The 8,738-nt window shown below is 34.2% G+C and overlaps 1 long non-coding RNA gene across 1 annotated transcript in view; it reads right to left on the bottom strand.

Moving 5' to 3' along the window:
* LOC127563048 (uncharacterized) overlaps positions 1–8,738 on the bottom strand; it is a 63,325-nt gene that overhangs the window by 15,147 nt on the left and 39,440 nt on the right. The gene's annotated exons all lie outside the window — the stretch shown is intronic.

Raw genomic sequence — 8,738 nt, 5'->3', positions numbered from 1 at the left:
CACACACATATATGTATGTATATATACATATATACACACACGTGTATATACACACATATGTGTATATACAGATGAATATGTATATATGTAGATAGATAGACATAGTTAGACTGATGGGTAGGTAGATAGATAGATGAAAGATAGATAGATAGATAGATAGATAGATAGATAGATGAAAGTCATCTCAAAGGGGTAGCACGAGCAGTGGAGGGAGTGGGAGAGCTGGAAAAAGTCACCTACAGAAGGAACTGAACTGTGAAAGAAGCCAGCAAGCAGAGAATCTCCTTTCCTGGCATATCTGTCTTAGCTATTTTGATCCTAATTCTAAATTCCCACTTTCTGGTAGACTCTTGTTGCTCAAATTCTTGTTTTCTCCACCTCCTGACCTCTCATTCTCACTTTAATCTTAATGTTCTCTCTCCCCACAGTCACTTCTAGGACTCCCTGGGAAGTTTTTAGAGTTGGTGCAAATGGCAGCTTCTGAACAAAAGTCTTTCCTAGTTCCCCAGATGCTAATGTCTTTTTTTCTAAGATGACCTTTTAATCACTCCATTTATATCTGGTTTCTACCTATTTAATTAGGTCTCCAATTAAAATGTAAACTCCTTAAGAGCAGGAATTGGTTTTTAACTTTTTTTTGTATCCCTAGGATTTTAGCAAAGCATTGGACACACAGTAGGTATGCTTAATAAATACCTGTTGATTGATTAATTGAATAACAATGACATTCATTTGTTCTGACATCCAGAGTGTCACCTTCATGACTTTTTAAGGTAGAGTCCCTACTCCCTTTCCCATTTGTGCTCTCGCTCCTTGTCCCTCAGTTCCTTCACCATCTAAGTGTTTCAAGTAGATGGGGTCAGCTTGGCTGAGATGCAGTAATCCAATGAGGGAAGATAAGGAGTTAGAAACTCGAGACTGGTTTCCTGTTTCTAAGGCCAGCAGGATATGACAGCTGCTGAACCAGCACATTCAGCCTCTGGAGAGAAGAAGCAAGAACTTTCTGTTACTGAATAAATGACCTCTCTCCTCCATTGACTAAAGGGTCACATGAACCAACTCTGTGGTGGGTCAAAGTCCTTTTGCTCCTTGCTGGGGAATAGAAGCCCTTGTGATGAACAGGAGGAGAATGCCTTTTCATTTTCTTTTATTAGTTTTTAAAGAGTGGACACTCTCTGGAGAGGCAAAATCCATTAGCCCAGGCTGTTCCAATATCTCTGGCAAATTAATTTAGGCAGTTTTAATACAATTTTATTATATAACCCTTAAGAGCTGTGCTGGTAAATGCTCTTCCCATAAATACTATTGTGTATGTGAAGTACACCTTCAGGGTGAATAAATTTGAATTATTATACAAACAATAATTTACACATCGATGACACCAGAATATCCAAACCTGTTTTCTCTGCTTTTACAATAATTAGTTTTTATTCATCTTGACCTCTCTTTCTCACTTGACATAGCAGACTATTCCTCCTTTCTTGCTATATGCTGTTCCTCCCATTGTTCCTTGTTCTGTTTTTGGTTTTCCACCAGTCTGACCTCTCTTATTCTACTCCTTTTCTGGTTTTTCTCTGTTCCTTAATTGAGAGTATTTCCCTCCAAGACTTTATTCTTAGCTATTTTCTTTCTTATTCTAAACAAGGCTCTCTCTTGATTTCTTCTTCCAGGTCTGAATGACCTCTTTCTGTATGGATGACATCCAGATCTCTTACCTCTCTTCCCAACCTCTCTTCAGAGTCCCAGTATGATATTTCTACTTCTGAAATTTACCCTCTGTGTTACTGTGGGCAAGTCACAAGTTAACTTCAGTTTCCTCATCTGTTAAATGAAAGAATTGGATTTGATGGTTCCTGAGGTATCTCCCAGATCTGAGCTCTAAAATATATGAACTCCTATTGTATGTGCATCTAGGACCTCATACTCCCTATATCCAAAACTGAACTCATCATCTTCCTCTCCTGTTTCAACCTTCTCTATAAGTCAGTTGGTTAATCAATAAGCATTTATTAAATTCTTACTGTGTGCCAGGTTCTGTGCTAAGTGCTAGGGAGTACAAAAACTAAAGTAAAAACAGTTTTTGTGTTTATTTGGGGGGGGGAGATAAATGGATACAAAGATGGATAGATAGATACATACATAGATGGATACATAGATAGATACATAGAGATAGATACATGAATATATACATAGATAGATACATAGATAAATACATAGATAATTACATAGATACATGCATAGATAAGTAGATAAATAGAGACACAAATACATAGAGAGATACCTAGATACATAAATAAATAGATAACTAGATACATAAATACATAGATACCTAGAACATAAATACATAGCTAGATACATATATAGATAAGTAGATAGACACAAAAATAGATACATAAATACATAGGTAGGTAGGTAGATAGATAGAAAGAAAAAAGTTGATACAAAGTGGTAGAAGGAGTCTGAGTAAAAAGGCACCACTAGCAGATAGCTTCAAGAAAAGTCTCATGACATTAGTGCTGACTTTTAAAAGAAACCAAATAATCTAAGAGATGGAAGTGGAGAGGGAACATCTGAGAGGTATGAGGAACAACCATTACAAAGGCAAGGAGGAAGGAGATGAATCACCATCTATGCAGGGTTATTATAAGGACCAAATGAGGTAATATTTGTAAAGCTCTTCACATAATGCTTAGCACAGAGTAATTGCTAGTAAATGCTTATCTTCCCTCCTACTATATTTTCAATCCACCTATTTCAAAACCCCATAACTTTTCTTTTGGACTAAAGTAGCCCTAATTGACTCAGTTTCTCAATCTGTAAAATGATCTGAAGAATGTAAAACTACTCCTGTATCTTTACCAAGAAAACTCCAAATGGGGTCAGGCATAAAGAGTCCGGAATAATTGAGATGACCAAACAACAGCAGCAAAAACAGCCTCTTAACTGGTCTTCTTGTCACTTCCTTGACAGAAGATAATAAAATCATATAATTTCGAGTAAGGAGTAAAGGAGATTTTAGCAATGATTTACTCAGTTTACAAATGAAGAAACTGAGTTGAATCTCTTTCTAACCCATCCTTTCCAAGCTGATAAACCACATCATTTTCTTCCTCAAAAACTTTCAATGGTTCCATAGTATCCAATGAATAGATTTTCAGTTCCTCATCTTGGCAGTGAAGGCTCACCACAATGTAGCTCCATCCTTTAAAGTTATAGTGTACACTATACCCTTTCATATATTCTATATTCTGGTAAGATTAGACTACTCCAGTCTTCTATTCTCAGCCTTCTCTCTTTCATGCCTGGACAAAACATCTCTCTTTACCTTCCACTGCAATCATTGCCTTTTAGCTTCCTCCCAATATCATTTTTTCCCAGGATTTAACTGAAACACTAACGCCTTTATTATACTTCCCCACTGAAACAGGTTATCTCCCTTCTCAAGTTTCTTGTAACATTTTGCCTGTAACCTAGTGGCTATTTGCTTGCCACATTAGATTGAAAGTTACTTGAAGACAGGATTTCATCATATTTCATCTTTGTATCACAGTATCTTATTCATAGTGTGTGCCTGATAAATGTTTGTTGTACTAAATCTAATTGAATTCTTCAGAATTCTAAAAATGGAAAAACACTGCCAATAGGAAGTACTCACTTTTTAAATTCAGCTGATAAATCAGGCAGTTTTCTCTCCAAACATAATTTTAAAAATCAGTTATGCTGGCTGTGGACTAAATAATTGATTTCCACATTTCATTCTGTAAATTAAATTATAGATTTTTGAGTTATTAGGAGAAATGGCATAGTTAGCCAATAAACCCTTCTTTTAAAATAGCTGCAACCTTATTTATTATATGTATTAACATTTATTCCTGCCCCAAATCCCATCAATCAAATTTCCATTTCTAACACTTTTCTAAAAATAAGTAAGAAATATTTGGTTCTAACAACAAAACTGTGAAAGAAATGACAGACTATCTAGATTGCTGAACATGGAGTGAACTAATTATACCCAACGAACACCTTGAAATGACTGTGATTATAGGATAAAGTAAAAAAAAAAAAAAAAAAAAAAAAAAAAAAAAAAAAACAGAACCCCAAAGACTTCCTGCAATCTGACATCATTGAATATTAGTTCCCATAAGTTTTGTATTCCTACCAAATTAAGCTATTGTCTGTTTCCAGGATTCAAGGTGCCATTGTCAGCCTCCATTTCTTCTTATCCAAGCCCTTCTTTGTGCCTGGACCATAATCCCTTTTCCCATTCTATCTCCCATTCATCGGCGCTTCTTTAAGACTCAGTTTAGCTCACCTCTCAAAAATATCTTGTTTTATCTCCCCACTTCTTAGTCTTCTTCCCATGTTCAAATGAACAGCCCAAAATGAAAGCCCCAAGGAATATTGTAGATGAATTCTAGATCAAGTCAAGAAGAAAATACTGCAAATAACCAGGAAGAAACAATTCAAATATCAAGGAACCACTGTCAGGATTACACAGGATTTAGCAGCTTCTATATTAAAAGATCAGAGGGCTTAGAATATGATAATCCAGAAGGCAAAGGAGCCTGGATTACAACCAAAAATCAGCTACCCAGAAAAACTGAGCATAATTTTCCAAGGTAGAAAATGGATATTCAATGAAATGAAGGATATTCAATGAAATGAAGGGCTTTCAAACTTTCTTGTTGAAAAGACCAGCATTGATCTGAGATACCACTGCACACCTGTCAGATTGGCTAGAATGACAGGAGAAGATAATGTGGAATGTTGGAGGGGATGTGGGAAAACTGGGATACTGATACATTGTTGGTGGAATTGTGAATACATGCAGCTGTTCTGGAGAGCAATTTGGAACTATGCTCAAAAAGTTATTAAACTTATATCCCAAATATATCCCAAAGAGATCTTAAAGAAGGGAAAGGGACCTATATGTGCAAGAATGTTTGTGGCAGCCCTCTTTGTAATGGCCAGAAACTGGAAATTGAGTGGATGCCCATCAATTGGAGAATGGCTGAATAAACTGTAGTATATGAACATTATGGAATATTATTGTTCTGTAAGAAATGACCAACAGGATGATTTCAGAAAGGCCTGGAGAGACTTAGATGAACTGATGCTGAGCGAAATGAGCAGGACCTCAGGAGATCATTATATGCTTCAACAACAGTACTATATAATGATCAATTCTGATGGATGTGGCCCTCTTCAACAATGAGATGAACCAAATCAGTTCCAATAGAGCAGTAATGAATTGAACCAGCTACACCCAGCAAAAGAACTCTAGGAGATGACTATGAACCACTACATAGAATTCCCAATCCCTCTATCTTTGTCTACCTGCATTTTTGATTTCCTTCACAGGTTAATTGTACACAATTTCAAAGTCTGATTCTTTTTGTACAGCAAAATAACTGTATACATATATTGTATTTAACATATACTTTAACATATTTAACATGTATTGGTCAACCTGCCATCTGGGGGAGGGCGGGGAGGGAAGGAGGGGAAAAATTGGAACAAAAGGTTTTGCAATTGTCAATGCTGAAAAATTACCCATGCATATATCTTGTAAATAAAAAAAAACTATAATTAAAAAAAAGACCAGAGTTGAACAGAAAATTTAATTTTCAGATATGAAATTCAAGAGAAGTATAAAAGAGCAAACAGAAAAGAAAAAAAAATCATGGTATTCAATAAAGTTAAATTGTTTACATTCCTATATGGAAAGATAATAATTGTAATTCTTAAGATCCATTAGATCTGTAAGAACAACAGAAAGACAGAGGGTATGGGCATAAGTTGGTTTTGATGTGATGATTTTTAAAAAATTATTAAAGGATGAAAAAAGGATTGCACTGGGAGAAGAAAGGGGAGGCAGAAAATATAACAAATTATATCACATGGAAAGGTATGTTTGCCTATTACAGTAGAAAGACGCAAGGGAGGCACTGAGCATTGTTTGAATCTTACTCTCATAGGATTTGGCTCAAAGAGGGAATAACATGGATACTTAGTTAGGTAAAATAAGCTATCTTACCCTGTAAGGAAATAGGAGAGGCAGAGGGAGAAAGGGTGCACATGATTACCAATATTATTCAATATGATACTAGAAATGTTATCTCTATCAATAAGAAAAGAAAAAAAAAGAGAGAAGGAATTAGAATAAGCTAAAAGGAAACAAACTACCACTCTTTGTAAATATGATAGTAAACTTAGAGAATCCTAAAGAATCAACTAAAAAACCTTTTTAAAATTATCAACAACTTTAACCAATATGAAATAAGCCCACATAAATCATCAGCATTTCTATATGTTACCAGCAAAGATCATCAACAATGGTTAGAAAGAGAAATTCCATTTAAAATAACTATAGACAACAAAAAGTATTTGGGACTCTACTTGTTCAGACAAACCCATGAAATATATTATTAACACAATTACAAAACATTTTTCACATGAAAGTCATTGATAAACAACTGGAAAAATATCAATTAATCATAGGTAGACTGAGCTAATATAACAAATGACAATTCTACCTAAATGAATGACTTATTCAGTGCCATACCAATCAAACTATCAAAAGTGATTTTATAGAATTAGGAAAAAAACAATAACAAAATTCATCTGAAAGACAAAATGTCAATAATATCAAGATAATTGATGCAAAAAAATTCAAAGGAAGGTGGCCTGGTTGTAGCTGATCTAAAACTATATTTAAAGCAATAATCATCAAAACTATTTGATACTAGCTAAGAAATAGGATGGTGGATCAGTGAAATAGAACAAGTACACAAGACACAGTGGTAAATAACTAGAATAATCTACTGTTTGAATTACCCAAAGACTCAAACTTTTGAGATAAACTCACTACTGGAAAAAAAAAGTGCTGAGAAAATTGGAAAAGAGTATGGCAGAAATTGGCATAGACCAACATCTCATATTCTATATCAAGATGAGGTTAAAATGGGATTTAGACCTAAAAGGTGATATCATAGGCAAATTAGGAGAGCAAAGAACAGTTTTACCTGTCAGAGCTATGGAGAAGGAAAGATTCAATGATCAAACGAGAGATAAAAACATTATGAAATACAAAATGGATAATTTTGATTATATTAAATTTAAAAGGTTTTGTAGAAACAAAACCAATGCAATTGAAAGGTAAGCACAAAGAAAACAATTTTTACAATAACTTTCTGATAGAGGACTCATTTCTCAAATATATAAAGAACCAAGTCAAACCAATTAGAATATAAGTTATTCCTCGATTTAAATGGTCAAAGATATGAACAGGCAGTTTTTAGGTGAAGAAACAAAATTATCAGTAGTCATTTGAAAAAAAGGCACTAAATCACTATTGGTTAGGGAAATACAGATTAAAAAAACTCTGAAGTAGCATCTCACACCTATAAGATTAGCTAATAGAACAGAAAAGGAAAATGAAAACTTTTGGAGCAGTTGTGGGAAAATTGGTTGGTGGAGTTGTGAACAGAACCTACCATTCTGGAGAACGATTGGGAACTATGCTCAAAGAGGAATCAAACTGTGCATAACTTTTAATCCAGCAACATCATTACTAAGTCTGTATCCCAAAGATATCATTAAAAAAAGAAAAGAAAAGGACCTACATGTACAAAAACGTTTATAATAGTTCTTTAAATGTGAGCAAAGAATCGGAAATTGAGGGGATGCCCATCAATTAAAGAATGGGCTGAACAAGTTGTGATATATGAATGTAATGTAATAGTATTGTGCTATAAGAAATGATGAGCAGACAGATTTCAGAAAAACCTGGAAAGATTGGTATGAACTCTTGCTGAGTGAAGTGAGCAGAACTAGGAGAATATTGGATCCAGTAACAGCAACATTGTGAGATGATATACTGTGATTGACTTCACTCTTCTCAGCAATACAATGATCCAAGACAACTCCAAAAGATTCATGATGGAAAATGTTATTCATATTCAGAGAAAAAATTATAGAGTCTGAATGCAGATCAAATATCTTATTTTTACTTTTGTTGTTGCTGTTTCAAGGCTTTTCTCTTTTGTTCTTTCACAACATGACTAATGTGGAAATGTGTTTAGGTGATTATACATATACAACATATATCAGATTGCTTGTCATCGTAGGAAGGGGAAGGGAGAAAAAAATTGGAACTCAAATTCAATTCAAACTCAAATTTTTATTTTAAAAAAATGAGCTTTGAATACTGTCTTTACATGTAATTGGAAAAATAAAATTTTATTTCAAAAAAAAATTTGTATACATCCTTAAAGGAAGGCAGGGCAGTGTGGTATAGTGGTCCAGTGAAAGAATTAGAGGGAAAATTTGTGCCCTGGTCCTCTAATTTTGTAATTAGTATTCTTTCTGCTATATTATACTGATTTCTAGTATTAAACAATTTGAGATTTAGTGGCAGAACCAGACATCTTGAGCCAAAGTCAGAATTCTAAGTGGCTAATGGAACCAATAATAATCAAACAAATTTTACCCATTTTTCTATAACAGATACATAATGAATATCGATGAGACAGAAAGTAGATGAACAAGAATTATCTACTGCCTTATTCCAGTGCAAATAATAATAGTTTATATCTTTATAGTGCTTTCAGATAAACAAAGTCCTCTCCAACTAACGACCCTGCAGTATAAGTAAAGTACATGTTATAATCCTTAGTTTACAAATGTGAAAACCAAGGCTCACAGGTAAATTAATTTATACAAGGTCACATGGTTAG

This window comes from Antechinus flavipes, chromosome 4 (genome assembly GCF_016432865.1).
Source record: "Antechinus flavipes isolate AdamAnt ecotype Samford, QLD, Australia chromosome 4, AdamAnt_v2, whole genome shotgun sequence".
NCBI classification, from domain to species: Eukaryota; Metazoa; Chordata; class Mammalia; order Dasyuromorphia; family Dasyuridae; genus Antechinus; species Antechinus flavipes.
The sequence above is the reverse complement of the archived record's forward strand: the minus strand, read 5'-3'. Positions and strand labels throughout refer to the sequence as shown.